The sequence below is a fragment of the Paroedura picta genome, chromosome 6 (genome assembly GCF_049243985.1).
Source record: "Paroedura picta isolate Pp20150507F chromosome 6, Ppicta_v3.0, whole genome shotgun sequence".
In the NCBI taxonomy this organism is placed as follows: Eukaryota; Metazoa; Chordata; class Lepidosauria; order Squamata; family Gekkonidae; genus Paroedura; species Paroedura picta.
This window is the reverse complement of record NC_135374.1, coordinates 28,222,188-28,238,199: the sequence shown is the minus strand read 5'-3', so window position 1 is coordinate 28,238,199 and position 16,012 is coordinate 28,222,188. Positions and strand designations below refer to the sequence as shown.

Here is a 16,012-nt window from a genome sequence, read left to right as displayed (position 1 = left end):
AAAGAACCAGTAACCCCGACCCCTCCGAAGACCATGAAAATTGGCTGCCAGTCAAAGCAGGTAATACTGACCTTGGAAAATTTCTAGTCTGACCCGGCATAAGGCCCTTCATGCATTTCTACTTGCAGAGAAGATTTGGGCACTGTTGTTTTTTAATATGAGATAGTGACCTGGAATTCAATGCAACAAAATTGATGCTGTCTGCTCTAACACTGTATTCCATTGTTCATATAGACTTGACTGAAGGGCAGAAGGGCCTCATGTTGACAGCAATGGCTGGGAGCAACCAGCTGAAAGCCGGAAGAGGAGGGGAGAGAGGCAGAGCTCAATAAACTTCATCTACGTCTTCCTTCTTGAATGCACAGAACTCCAGTGCATGACAGAAGGGCTGAGATAATGACCACAAGCAAATGCATTTTTAAAATGGAGAGACATATAAAAGCCTGTATCCATAAAGCCAAGAAGCCCTTGCCTCCACCTGTTTTCCTGAAAGGAGTATCAAGTACTCCTAGCCCCTTGTTCCTATTTCTGCTGTCACAAAGATCTGTCCTGCTCACACATACTGAATTGACAGGGATCATCACCTTTCACTTGACCACAGTCAGAACATCTTTGAAATGCTAAAGATGCAGACTAAGATGGAGAGGGAAACCCAACACCACTCCTCAGAATAGACGGATCCCCTGCTCTCAGTCATCTTTTGAAACTGTATCCCTGTGAGACTGAGCACGGTGGCTCCAAACCCCCTTATCTTCCCAGGAGGAACATCTCAAGACTCTGGAGCTTAATTCTGTCTGAGGACCAACTGCTGAAGGAACTTTTTTTCTGCATCAGGAAACTTAGTAACGGAGCCCATAAACTTTACAGCAGATGGGAAATGAATGGTAATTGGGGCCAACATTGTGTCAAGTTATTTATACATGCAATAGACATGGTAACCAAACAGGTATGGTAGGAAACAGTGGCTGCAGGCCAATTTAGAAAAATAAGACAGCACCGATTAATTAATTGAGGAAATATATGTGCGTGGTGGGGAGGGAGTGCAATGGAAAAAGGAATAGAAAGAGGCAAACATCACTTACTAAAATTGTCCCAAATACATGTACGTGGGCATACATACCTTTCTCCAGCTGTGTATATCCTAGGGATGGGTATGTACTGGAGAAATGCACTTTGTGGTCTGCGGCTCAGACACAAACTGAGCTATACTAAAATTGAACAAGCAGGTTTGTTTGTTAAACAAACTGGTTCAAGGCCCTGCAAACGCCATTGAAAGGGACTGTAGTCTTTCTTGTGCAGTCCCTTTAAACTGCAAAAGAAAGCCCAAAACAGCTGAGCAGCAGGGAGCAGAGCTATCTCCTGTTTCTTGGGGTACTTTCCCCTCTTGCTCAGAGTGCTTTCTAGTCTGTTCACGAACCACCATGAACTGTTTGACACCACTCCTGACATCTTGTGGCGGTTTATACCAGTGGTCCCCAACCTTTCTGAGGCTGGGGACCGGCAGGGCAACTGCCCCGTCCGCGCATCGCACATGCGTGGGCCGCGCCCGCGCATTGCACATGTGCAGCCAAAATCGTGCATGCGCAAAAGTGCTGCGCACGTGTGATTTTGGCCGCACATGCGCAGTGCGCGGCGCAGCCCTGATTCCCTCTCCCCGCCCTCCCACAGTAAGAAGCTTCCCGGGCCGCAAGCTTGTGGCCTGGGAAGTTTTTTACTGCGGGGGGGGCGGGGAGAGGGAGCCGTGGCCTGGCACCATGGCCTTCGCGGCCCGACACCGGGCCGCGGCCCGCAGGTTGGGGACCACTGGTTTACACCATAAAAACCAGTAAACGTTACAATGTAAATGCCCCCCCAAAAACCCCTTAAACAATAAAAATAAAAAAGAAATGAAAACAGAAATAGACGGTGGCATGAATTCCTTAACCTCTCAAAACCCAGCAGCTGTTAATAATTTTGAAATCTATTTGATGTAATTGTTATTTTATTAGTTATTACTTATGATTTTATCTGATGTTCCCCACCCTGAGTCAATTGAGAAGAGCAGGATATAAAATAATAATAATAATTAGGAATCCCCTGGTTCCAATCCTGCCTGAACAACAGATTTATAAAACACTTTTAGGCAAACCATCCCAAATGCATATCCCTAACAGGAATGAGGGGATAAAAATAACTAACACTGGCTTACCTTTCAAAGCTGTTCAAGGATAACTGAGAAACTTACTCTGTGCATGTGAAATGTCCTATTAAAGTGGGATTATTATTATTATTACTACTATAATGTAAAATTAACCATTCAGTATTATTGGTTCACTCTGGATAATTATGGTGCCTAAATGGAAACCCTTCAAAGCAGACGTTTTCTTCATGGGAACTAATCTTCATCAGCTGGAGATCACTCGGAGTACCAGGAGATTTCCAGACCCCACCTGGAGCTTGGCAACCCTGGGAGAGAATTATCATTTGCCACGCACAAAAATGTAAGCATATTTTATTGGAGATTTTATCTAATCATTGTTAACCACCACAAGCTGTTCTCTGAGTGGCAGGCTAGAAGTCTAATAAATAAATAAACATGTAGATTTGTGCACAGTTAACCATAAAATGTAGTTGAGCTGCAAATGCCAGACTGAAGACAGGTGGCAGCAACTGAAGTGTGTATCTGTTGCACTTTTATTCCACCCTTCCTGCAACATGCAGCTTAGTCAGCATACATAGCTCTCCTTTTCCTTGGTCCATTCCGCACATCTGCCAATGTTGCTGGATGTCTGTGGCAGCCCAAACTGCTACAATTTGTAGTGTAATTTTGACATATTGCCCAGTGCAAATTGTAGAGCACCCGAAGTGCTTTTTTGGTAACGCACATGTTTTCGGGCTTGCAGGAACTACAACAAGGCACTCTAAATTTGTGGCGCTTCTGCTTGCCTCAGCCCATCAATCCAACTGAAGAGTCAATCAAACAGATCACCCTTGTGGCTCCAAAATGCCCCTTTCCCTTTAAGTTTTATTTTTTTTAATCCCTCCCCCCAAATGGCTTTTTACACAAGGCTAGACCAGGGGTGAGGTATTCATTGGAGATGGAAAAAAGCCCGCTGAGGGAGCTTTCACAGTTCCTCCATCCACACTAATTAATACAGCCTGCTGGGGGACATAAAGGTAAAGGTAAAGGTATCCCCTGTGCAAGCACCGGGTCATGTCTGACCCTTGGGGTGACACCCTCCAGCGTTTTCATGGCAGACTCAATACGGGGTGGTTTGCCAGTGCCTTCCCCAGTCGTTACCGTTTACCCCCCAGCAAGCTGGGTACTCATTTTACTGACCTTGGAAGGATGGAAGGCTGAGTCAACCCTGAGCCGGCTGCTGGGATTGAACTCCCAGCCTCATGGGCAGAGCTTTCAGACTGCATGTCTGCTGCCTTATCACTCTGCGCCACAAGAGGCTCATGATGGCGGACATATGTGTAATCATTGAGATGCATCTCGAACAAAAAAAAAACATACAATGCATGTTATTGCAGGTAGGGCAACATTCGGGCACACGGTGAGCAAGGGAATCTGTGACGTTATGATGCTCACTTTGAAAGTTTAAAGTTTAAAACCTTCTGTTGAACGAAAAGCATGCTCGCTTGTTCATTGCTTTATACGGTTTGTAGGGGGGGAAAGGCATTCCCGTCTCCCGGAAGCTTGGGGGCGGGAGCGGAGGAGGGACCTTCTTCCTAATGCTATTTTGAGAACGCACATGTCTTCTGCTGATGTGTTGCAGGCTGTTCTCAGGAGTCAAGCACTTTTTAAAGAGGGAATCCACTTTTTGCAATTCCCCCAAAGCGCTCTAAAAAAGCGAATGTTGTAGGAGTGTTGCTGGAGTGCCGCGGTTTATGTACGACGTTGTGCATAATGTAAAAAATGTAGCTTTTACAAAGTGTTACAATTGAGCTACATTTAAGTTGTACGGAATGGACCCTTATATTTCTCTCCAAACAATTCTATGAGCACTTGCCTTGAAGCCTGTCATCAAGTTTTCATAGAACAACCAAGTGTTCCTGTACTGTCAGGAAACTGTGTGGGGGGGGGAGGGGGAGGGACTATGACAATCTGTGTAGTAAACTACTCCCTGTATTACAACTACTACATGGTGTAGGTACCACATGGAGTTAATTTCAAGTGTGTTTGACCGGGGGAAGGGGCATAACTGATGGGAAGACATGCTGTACTACTAAAAAATTGATTCAGGAATGCAGCCCCTCAAGCACCATTTTATTTGAGTCCACTGTCCTACTGCTTTACACAGCAAAATGGGAATTTCACGAGAGATTGTAGCATTGATTTAGTTTGTTGGATTAACATTATCTCTCTGACTGGAGTGACACAGAGGTCTTGTGCTACAATTCTGCATACACAGATAAGCACCTTAAATCCACACTTGACTTCAATGGGATTTAAACAGCCTGACTGCATGCAGGATTAAAGAGTAAAACTAGAACGAACGCGTGTCAGTAGCCCTCCTTCTGCCTCCGGGAAGCAGCCTCAATGGGAGGCATTGTGGAGCAGAAAAGACAGAGGAGATGCCTCCTCCCCCGCAGCCATTGAGGGGGTGTTTTGTTCCACCCAAAGCCTTTGAGCTTAATTGCACTCGCTATTCATTGCCAATTTTTGGCACGCATGTATGGATTATGTTTTTTAAGTTATTTGCATATTCTTTCAGGGGGGAAACTGTGAAGAGTTGCAATGGTGGAAGGTGCTGTCAGGTGTCAGCTGACATGGCTACCCTGCAGGGCTTTTCAGGGAAAAGTTGGGGGGGGGGGTTGCCTGCCTCTGTGTAGCATCTCCAGACTTCCCTGGTGGTCTCTCATCTGACTACTAACCAGGACTGACCCTGCTTAACTTCAAAGAACATGCAAGATTGGGCTTACCTGGCCCATCCAGGTCAGCCTTGACTGGTAGTAGTGCGATGTAATTCCACAGGGACAGCTACGATAGTCTGTTGCAAGCAAAATGAAAGAGAAGTCCAAAGGCAAGTAACAAAAGAAGAAGAAGAAGAAGAGTTGGTTCTTATATGCCGCTTTTCCCTACTCGAAGGAGGCTCAAAGTGGCTTACAGAAAAAAGCCTATCTAAATGAACATAACACATTGCAGCCCAAGTTTTCATGAGTTAGAGATCACTTTATTGGATGAACAAATGGTGTAGCTAATGAAGTGAACACCGATTTGTGAAAGTTTATGCCAACACTGTGACTGTGAAGATGTCCTGGGATCGAGAAGATGCCAACGTGATTGCTAAGAACTGCCGTGGAGCTGTGGTTAAATAGCAGCGGACTCTAATCTGGAGAACTGGGGTTCATTCCCCACTCCTCCCCAAGCAGCCAGCTGGGTGACCTTGGGCTAGCCATATCATACTTTTATTTGCAGTCTTTCAGACCAAACTGATTAGGCCAGTCACAGTTCTGTTAGAGCTGTTCTGACAGAGCAATTCTCTTAAGAGCTCTCTCAACCCCACCTACCTCACAGGAAAGTATAAACAGGAAAGTGTAAACAGCTATGGGAATGGGGACTTTTTGGGTAGTGAAAAGTGGGGTGTAAAAAACCTAAACCTTCTTTTTCTCTTCATGGCATGAAAAGGTTAAAAGCAGAGGAAAGCAACTCTCTCACACACAGCAGACACACACAAAGGCCTGCCACCAAGATCCCTTTTCCTCAACAAAAGCTTTCCCATTTCTAGCAGGCCTCTTGAATGGAAGCCTAGTCAGAATCCATCTCAGAAATGAAGAGCCTCTTGTCCTAGAGATGCTATGAATCAAAGTGGTTTTCGGATTGCAAAGCAACAATAAAGAAAAAAGAAAGAATAATTCAAAGTTGTCGATAAGGGCCCTGAATAAGAAGCAGGTTTTGTGAACATCAGATCCGCGGAAAAGTGGTTCCTGAATTAATCTGCCACGCAGTTTGGGCAATTGTGTATCCAATGCATAACAAGCCCTTCGGTTCTGCATTCATTCAGACTCCTGCCTGTGCACGGGAAATGTGATAACAAATAAAGATAACAAATAAAGACTCACAGCGAAGTCAATGAGCTCAGAAGGGGGTCTCACTCTTGTTTAGGATGCCTCTGATCATGTGGAACGATGACCCGGAAGAAAGTTGCAGGAATCAGTGGTGGTGCTGTCTCCTGAGAGCTGGTGAAGGCCTGGAGGTCCATGGATTCATATTCCCATTGGACAAGAAACTCACTGGGTGACTTTGCTCTCACTCTGCTAGCCTACCTCAAAGGGTTTTTGCAAGGGAGAGAGAAACATGTACACTTCTTTGATCTCCTGATTCTGACTTAACTAAATAAATCTGCTTCTGACTTCCAACTTTCCAGGCCTATAGGGGAAGAATCTCCTGACCTCAAGTCATTACACTGCAAGAAAAGGGGAGGAAGAAACCGAAGGTGGGGGTAGTGGAGTGGGGTGGGGTGGGGTGGCGTGTTCAGGAGCTGTCCGATCAAGAGGAAAGAACAACTTCCACATCCCTGGGTGGCTGGGCTGCACTACTTGAATGTGAGACCAAGCTGTACTTTTAAAGTCAACCTTGGTAGACAAGGCATTTCTAGATCAGACCACAGGAGAATAAATTACAGCATGATTTGCATACATCTCTAACGATGCTTCACGATGCTTTGGTGAACGGGTCATGGAGCAAGCAGGGAGGAGAGCTCTTGTATGCTACAGGGACTCTGGAAATAGTGTTTCCAAGTGGAATGAGGGCAGAAGGTGAAGCACACACTGGAATGCACTGCTAGGTCGCTGAAGAGGAAGTCCCAAAACTTTCCTTCCAGATATGATGCCATTTATTGATCATATATGGCGTATGAAGTGTAGCCTTCATCTCAGGACTATCAGGCAGACGGGCAATCCTTGGAGGTTTCCCATACAAATACTAGTCAGGGTCAGCCCAACGGGATCAGGCTTACCTGGGCCAACCAGGTCAGGACAGTTAGGATGGTGAAGACCCTGGAGAAGAACAGAGTGTGCCAAAGCATCTAACAGACTAAAGGCATTCCTGCTGCCAGCTGGCAGATGGGTAGGCTGCAATAGGTTTAGCAGCCTTCAAGGTTTCACAAACCTCTTTGTCAATTCGCGTTAAGGGAGCCAGAACTCAGATTTTGCACAGGGTAGGAACCAGGGATGGAGGCAGCAGGGTAGCCCTGATTATGCATGATACTGCCGCCATCCCAGTCCTGGCCCGGTACAGTGCCCTGGAAAACCCGCAGCAAGGCAACACGGAATTTCCACATTCCCTGGGATGCTGCAGGCATAAGTGGGGGCTGGGTCAGGCCAGTGCCATGCATAATCAGCATAGCTGGACCTTCCCCCAACCTATGGTGTCCCTGCAGGGATGCCACATGCCCCTGTCAGCTTCACAGAGCTGCTCAGGGACTCCCCCCACCCCCACCTTGGTGGGAGAGCAGCATGCCGCTCCCTGCCATCGTGCGGTGGGGCCCCCATTCCCCTGCTCCCCGCCCCGATCCTGCCTTCAGGCAGCATGATGGGCTTTCCCAAGGTCCCCCAGATGACTTCATGTGGAGGAGGGAATCAAATCCAGTTCTCCAAATTAAAGGCCACTGATCTTAACCACCACACCAAGCCATGTAGATCATCAGCCTACACATGTCACTAATTCTTCATGTGGGAAGCTGGAAGTCCCCCTCAGCAGTAATGGCTGGCACAAGGGGAGCAGTTCGGAGAATGAGACACCACTCCAGATAATCCACTTTCTAAGATCTAGCCCAGAAGAAACATGGCTGCAATGTTATAGATGACTACGCTGCTGAAAAAGACAGAAGCCGTTGTCTGGGTTGTGTTCTTTTGTTTTTGTTTTTTACAAATTGGAGTCTTCAAATGGGTCAATATATAACTGCTACGTAAGCAAGAATTTTGCCAAAGAAGTTTCAAACCAACAAGAAAATGCCATCCATGTGCAGAAATGAATATAAACAGCTAAGAGAAAGGTTTTTCGCTCCAAACAAGGCCCAAAGTGTCTTTGATTTATCAGAGACAACAGCAAAATAGTACAAGATGGTGAGGAAGAGAATGGCAAAAAGGGGCATCAAAGAATAAAGTAAAAGCTTTGAAAAGCATAAAAAAAAATATCAGCCTCAAGGCTCCATGAGATCTTGTAGCGGCAAAGTAAGGAAGGAAAGAAAAAAAGAACAACCAGAGACAGGGAGTATAAAATGTGTATGGATCAATGGGAAAGTGCTTGTTTTATGTAAAAGATTTATTCTAAAAAAGCAGCCAAGTATTGCATTTCTGCCAGCAAAATAAGCAGAGTGTTATGGGAATATAAAACATATCAAGGAAGGTTCGTGCTTAAAAAGGCAAAATGATGGGTGGTAGGGACAAGCACTGAAAACATCAAGATCTAGATGTTGCAGGAGTGTTTTTTTCCCCCCTTGTAAGCTATTGATGTGCCTTAAAAACAGAAACATGACATGAGCCGAGCACAAGATAGAAGAAATTTTGTTTCTAACAAACCACCTCAAACAAGAGGTCAAATCTGATGTGGTGATGATCATTGCCTGGGTTCAAACACAGAACTCCTCTGAGCACCCTTAAAATAGGACTGCCAACCTCCATGTAGTGGCTGGAGATCTCCTGGGATTACAACAGATCTCTAGGTGACGGAGAGCAGTTCACCTGGAGAAATCAGACACTTTGGAAGGTAGATGCTGCAGCCATTCTCCTCAGGCTCCACCCCCCAAATCACCAGTATCTCAAGGCTAGCAACCCTACACAGAAGTGGGGGGGGGGTCCATTCAAAAGAGCATTGGGGGGAGGTGGACAACAGGGAAGAGAACTTCATTCCTCAACTCTCACACCCTACTTGCCTTTAAAATAGGACCCCCCGCCCCCCGCTTATTCTTTTTAAGTCACTGGGGCACTTTCATGTCTAATCACACAGAAATGCTTCATGTCAAATTCAAGACTTACTCCGGCCTCCACCCACACCCACACCCACACCCAATCAGAGATTAGCGGCATTTCCGCACATCAGTAAAAATAGTGTTCTGTCAGCGCTTTTGTAGGTTTTGCATTTTGTAGGTTTTGCATCCACCTTATGCGATTGTATATGGCACTGGTCAGACCACACCTGGAGTACTGTGTGCAGTTCTGGAGGCCTCACTTCAAGAAGGACGTAGATAAAATTGAAAGGGTACAGAGGAGAGTGACAAGGATGATCTGGGGCCAAGGGACCAAGCCCTATGAAGATAGGTTGAGGAACTTGGGAATGTTCAGCCTGGAGAAAAGGAGGTTGAGAGGGGACATGATAGCCCTCTTTATGTATTTGAAAGGTTGTCACTTGGAGGAGGGCAGGGTGCTGTTCCCATTGGCTGCAGAGGAAAGGACACGCAGTAATGGGATTAAACTACAAGTACAACGATATAGGCTAGATATCAGGGAAAAAATTTCACAGTCAGAGTAGTTCAGCAGTGGAATAGGCTGCCTAAGGAGGTGATGAGCTCCCTCTCACTGGCAGTCTTCAAGCAAAGGTTGGATACACACTTTTCTTGGATGCTTTAGGATGCTTTGGGCTGATCCTGCGTTGAGCAGGGGGTTGGACTAGATGGCCTGTATCGCCCCTTCCAACTCTATGATTCTATTATTCTATGATTCTATGATTCCCCAGCAAGCGCTTTTAAATGGAGGATGTAGCTAGCAGTTTGCTGATTGGACACGGGATGTTGGCGACATCGTGTGAAATGCCAAAAATGTAGTGTCTTCACCAGGTAAGCATTTCACTATATTTATGGCATATGTAAAAACCTGAATTTAAAAGAACCACTCCAGCTTTTAATCAGATTAAGCTGCACACATCATATTGTGATGTAAATATAAAATTCAGACTTTTGGAACCGGTACCTGCCCTGGGCTCTCTCTGACATTCCAACAGATCCTTCCCCTCCAACTGCAGATCATACCAGGCCCATCTCAGTGCCTGATATAGCAAGCCGGATCTTAATTCTATGGGCAGGGTGCCGGGATGCTGTGGGAAATCTTGCTGCCATACCAGATACATTTTAAAAAGGGAGGTTTTATTGGATTAAATAAGAATGAGAATCATGCAGGCTCTGCAAGCCATTCATGTTATTTATTTTTCTATTACACCCAATTTACGTCTTGCTGTCCTTGCATTTTCGGTTTACAGAGTACCACAATTCCTCGTGTTGTTGACAAATACACATCTGCCCTGGAAAAGCTGCCAGGGAGCGACACAGACCACTGTGACAGGGAAACAAGCATTTCAGAAGGGCGAGATTTGCCTGGGGTCCAATCCTATGCAGGGCTAACCAGAAGTAACTCCCTTTTTATTCAGTGGGCCTTACTCCCTGCAAAGTGCTTTTAGAATGACAACAGTAATGACTTGGCACACAGCACATCATTGGGCTTTTTAAAGGACACAGCTTTATTGGCAGAGGTGCCGTGCAGCCCAAACAAACTCCTGACACATTACAGCAGGGTGAGGGAAGGGGGGCTGGAGGATGCCTCTTTTAGACCCTGGGGAATCCGCTGTCATTAATCGGCTAAAATATACTGCCTGTTCCATGGGATCCAAATGCCAGTGTTCTACATTGAGCTTCCCAATGACCTACCACCATGCACGGTGGATGGTGGGACAGGCAGGGTACATTCCCACACATGCTCCATGCTCAGTGCAACTCTAGTCCTCAAGGATCAAGGACAGTCCACTCCATGCCATGTCAGCCCTATGAAGCAAGCCCTGCCCAGCTGTTCTGACAACGGTGCCCACGGCAACCCTTTTAGCCTGACTTGGTGTTCCAGTCAGCTCAGAGTTCTGCCATGGCAAGCACAGGACAACCGGCATGTTACCAAGTCCTTGTGTTTGCAGAAGAATGACATTAAACTATGCACTAAACATTCAGCAAAAGCTTGGTGCCTCCCAGGCTCACAGGTGTCCTTTTCCCCATCACTGTGGCAGGCATGGAGAAGCACCTTCAGCCTCCACTTGTGGTATTTTCAATTTCTCAAACTGTCCTGGCGAACTCCTGTAAGAAACTTAGGAGCAGCCATGTAAATTGTTGGAATATGCAAAATCTGCAATGAGCAGAAAATAGTGTCCTCTAGGGGGCATTAGAGGAGATGAGTGTTTAGATCTCCAGCGTCCTGCTTGGCTCTGTCATCCCTCTGATGCCAGCAACATGCCTACATTTCTGATAGCCCTGAAGTGGGGAGAAGCCCTCCAACCACTCCCACCTGGGCACTGACAACCCTATGCCTCCCCTGCCTGTATTTTTTAAAGGTAGTTCTCAGAATCAGATTGATTCGCTTTACCTTGAAAAGCTGGGTGTTCTTTAAAAGAAAAACATGGGGGCAATTCTTTAGACAAGATCTGAGAAGTCCTCTTCCCGCACCCACGCATGACTTGTGAGCTCTGCTGTGCTTTGGCGCCTTCTGTCTCTTTGAGTTGAATAGACTCCGGCCCCGCCGAAGCCGGGTGCTGCTGTCGAAACCCTTGCAAGGCCAGAAGTGCCTCATGAGTGCCGACATGCAGCCTGACGGCCCCGGATAGCTGGAAGCTGGATTCTTCTGCTTGATGTTTGAGTGCATCAGGCTCCCAAACGGCCGCCTGTTGAGACAGCAGAGCAGGCTGACTGCCGCACAGTGTGCTGAAACGCTGGCTGGCTGGCCATGCTTCTCTTCCATCAAGCGCTTCCCTAAGTAGTCACTGCTGAGTTTCTGGTTTTGCCGACACAGCTCCTGTGCCCTCTGAGAACAGTCTCCGATGGGGAGGGAAGAGGATCTCCTCGCAGTCCCCCCACAGAGCCTCAGTTTCATGGGAAAGTCAGAGATCTTCAGGCCACTGGGACTATCTGGGTCAAGAAAGCAGCAGAAGAGGGAAAGGCGGTCCTAAAAAGTGGTCCTCATCTGTACCAGCTGTACAAAATGATTGCGAAGCCTTGTGAGCAGCAGTGCGGTCTGCTGGCCTGGCCAGATGGCTTGGTCCTCCTGAGGGATTTGGGAACGGACTTTGCAACTGCTTCAGGGGAGCCAGAGTGCACCATGGCATGAAGCCGTGCCACAGCAGGGGAGGCAGATGGCATCTCAGTGTGATACCTGTGGCCTCGCTCACAACAACATACTGTTCTGCTTGGAATGGGGTTTTTCTTATGCTCAAGGTCCGATTAAGCACCATGTTTTTCAGGAGAAGAAATGTTTTCTTTCCCTCTCAGGCCTCATAGGTATGATTCTTGGATTTTAGGTTAATTAATCAATTCTTACCAGTTAGTGCCTTCTGCTCATGTGGCTTGACTTGGCTTGCTTGCATGAGTCCCTTCAAGCTCTTAGAGAAATACATTATGGAAGAGCACTTACAGGGAATGCATATGGGATGAGAACCACACTTTTATATTCCAAATATGCAAGGAGGCACTGATCTCACTGCCCCACTGCAAAGCATTGTTGTCTAAAGCTGGCTTTATGTTGTTGCTATGTATTGCAAGTCATCCTGACTGTGCCTTGTTGACAGAGGGATGGCATGTAAATTTGCATTAATTAGTGCAATCATGCCCCAAAGCAGAATATCCTTTGTTCAGATTTTTGTTTTCTTGGAATGCTGGGCAAAACCAATGATCCATCTAGTGCGCCATCCTTATTTCAACTGTGGCCAGCCAGATACTGCAGGCAACTTATAGGCCGGGTCCATGAACAACATCCCTCACCTGCTGATAGTCCCTCAGCAGCTAACAATGAGCAGCCTTCTGCCTTTGGCCCCAGAGGTACCATTCAGCTGCCATAGCTAATAGCCAAGAAGTCCAGCAACAGACCTCCCCTCCAGAAACTTGCCTAACCCCCTCTAAGCCCATGGACATCATCCCATCTTGTGGCAATGAGTTCCACAAATCAACTGCCCACTGCGTGAAACAGCAGTTCCTCTTTTTCTGGCTTGAATCTAACAGTTTCACAGTTTCAGTACTTTTGCTCTGTTAAATTTGTCTGCATTTTATGCAATTTTACAGAGCTGAATCTCAATACCTGTATATTACATTAACTTTCAACAAAGCGCACATCAGGTGCATTCAGATAGCACATTAAGTCTATCACAATGGATGCACATGCACAAAGTGCTCCTGCTCCGTGGTCTAGAAATCGAGTCCACAACTACCTACAAATGGAAGTTCCTCTCCTTTGATGCATGCCCTGTCTTTCTTCCATCATGGAACATGCACATATGGGTTGCTAAGACAGTGGCTGGCACTTGGCAGGAGAAGGGGGGTGCGGGGACATGTGAGGGAGCTTTTGTGTGAATGGTATGGTGTCATCTCCAAGGCAAATGTGAAAGTTACATCATGTGGCTCTAGGCTTCACAAGAAACCTTATGGAAACTCTAGGATTCCCAGAAATTACATCATGCCATCACTGCAACAGCGGGGGTTTTGTTCATCCGCCTTCTGCTGGCCGACCAAGCAGTGGCAGGGGTTGGAGGGTTTCTGGCAACCCAACATTTTGGGGTCAATTGAGACTTGCTTACATTCAATACATATAGCAGATTGCGTTTCCCTTCCAGTGCCCCAGCAATGCTTTGCATCTGTATAAAGCTGTGGAGCATGTAAAAGGGTTTTTTTTTTTACAAGCACAACTATTGTCATAGAATCATAGAATCATAGAAACATAGAGTTGGAAGGGGCCACACAGGCCATCTAGTCCAACCCCCTGCTCTACGCAGGTTCAGCCCAAAGCATCCTAAAGCATCCAAGAAAAGTGTGTATCCAACCTTTGCTTGAAGACTGCTTGAAGACTCTGTATTGTAGTGTCTGGACAATCCCACATTCAAGGTGTGTTTTGAGGCAACAGGCCAGGCCTGGTGATTGCAACTAAGCCTTAAGGATTGTTTCATAATGCCTTCCCAGTAGCAGCTAAGCCTGGTAGTAGTTAGGATGAGGCTCAGTGCATATGCATAACTGGCTTATTCATACCACAAACAAGCCACAACATAGCGCAGGAACTTCTATGCACTTCAGCCACTCCCCTAAAGCGACAGTGGATCAAGTGGTCCAAACATTAAAAGACACAATTACCTCCTATCCTATGGAATACTGCCGAGGAATACACATATAGCCACACCTGGCTCTTTCACAGAGGTGATCCTCAGCTTAAAGTTGAGAGCAACAATTCAGTTAGAACTGGTCGGATGACAACAGCAAAACTGAAAATGAAGAATGGGTTGACTCAGCCCTTCTGGGACTGGGTGGAATGGCATAGCTGATAGTTAAAGGATTGGATGTGATGTTTTATTAATATGACCTAAAACACAACTTTAGGAGTGTTGTCACTGTCGCCTCGTTGTGCTGGCTGCCTCGCAGCACAGGGTGCAATGTCTGGGGCAGCCTGGAAGCTGCTGTGGGGCATGCAGAACGGAATGTCATTGTCCTGCTCTCTGCAAAAACCATTTGGACAAGTCCCAGTCACCTCTGTCCTTAACCCATCCTCCCTATTGCCCTCCTGAGCCTTGGGACAGTAGCTGAGAAGATGGGAAGTAGGACTGAGCCACAATAGAGGGTGTCTTTTGGGAACACGGTTACTGTCTACGGCAGGGGTAGCCAACCTGTGGTCCTCCAGATGTTCATGGACTACAATTCCCATGAGCCCCTGCCAGCGAATGGGAATTGTAGTCCATGGGCATCTGGAGGACCACAGGTTGACTACTCCTGGTCTACGGAACATAGCCCCTTGTGAGCAAGTTGTGAAGACTGCTGTGAAGAGCAGCAGAACTATTTACAGTATTGTTCCTTCCCCGAAATCTGCTGCATCAAGGCAATACTTCCTTCCCTCACTACAAGCCACTTTAGTAACCCTGCCACTTAACCCTATCCAATTATTTACCTAACATCAGGCAGGGAACACTGTCCTTGCTCTAAACTGGCTTCATGGTGTCCTTGCACAGCAGTGGAGAGGGTCAAAAGGGATGCCTTTGAACACACAGCCGAGGCTACAGATTGCATGACACTCATTGCCAGGACACAATGGAGACCTGCACCCAAGAGGAAGTGAGTTATTGATCACTGATATATTTCAAAAATCCCTATTTTGGGTAGTTTGCAAAGACTGTTGCACCTGAGGTTGGATCCAGATTGAACGTTCCATTAATGAAAAGGGCAGGATCATTTCCACCAATTTCCTCTTCCTCCTACAGAGCCCTGCTTTGGCTCTCCTCCTGCTCCTGGGGGTGGGGTGGGGGTCAGGAGCAGCATTTCAGCAAGATCCACTGAGCTGCAGTGGGAGGCGGGAACATATTCTGTTCCTTTGACAAAATGAAAACGGGGGTATCATTTACATGAAAAAGAACCTGCCTGTCAGATTTAAATAATAACAGCCATGAGATGAGGAAGCCCTGAGTCAATAAAAAATTTACGTCTGTCTCGGTGTGAAGGACAGAATGGCAAAAGAGCTGTAATTGGTCATTTGAATGAAGGTACTTTAATTCTTCGTCATGTCAAACGGAATGGGATGCCCCAAAAGTGGAATGCAATTTGCTAACAAAGATGTTCCAGTTTGAAGTTCTGACTAGATCCTTCGTGAAGTAATATTGATTGCAATCCTAAGTAAATTTCGTAGGGCGTAAGATGACTCACTGAACTTACTGGGATTCACTTCTGAGTATACATGCTTAGGTTTGCCATGATGTTGACTTAGTTCCTCAATGTGCTTTGGACCTTGTTCATCAGTTCAGCAAATCTTGTGATCATTGGGATCACTTCTCAAATAGACTCCATGTCTTTCAAAAGCACAAAATCCGACAATTCAGTTTGGCCCATGTTGGTTATTTAGAGCAGGGGTAGTCAGCCTGTGGTCCTCCAGATGTACATGGACTACAATTCCCATGAGCCCCTGCCAGCATTTTCAAATGCTGGCACGGGCTCATGGGAATTGTAGTCAATGAACATCTGGGGGACCACCCCTGGTCTAGAGGATGCATCTAACCACGCAAGCACTTAGAAAGGATATGCTATTAATCGAGAAC

The 16,012-nt window shown here is 46.5% G+C and overlaps 1 protein-coding gene across 2 annotated transcripts in view; it reads right to left on the bottom strand.

Moving 5' to 3' along the window:
• IGSF11 (immunoglobulin superfamily member 11) overlaps positions 1-16,012 on the bottom strand; it is a 202,201-nt gene that overhangs the window by 84,402 nt on the left and 101,787 nt on the right. The window contains exon 1 of one of the 2 annotated variants that reach the window (XM_077341929.1): positions 4,909-4,929. The exons of the other annotated variant lie outside the window; for it this stretch is intronic. The gene's annotated coding sequence lies outside the window, so the exon portion shown is untranslated. Of the gene's footprint in view, positions 1-4,908; positions 4,930-16,012 lie in introns of those variants that run through there. 2 annotated transcript variants of the gene reach the window in all.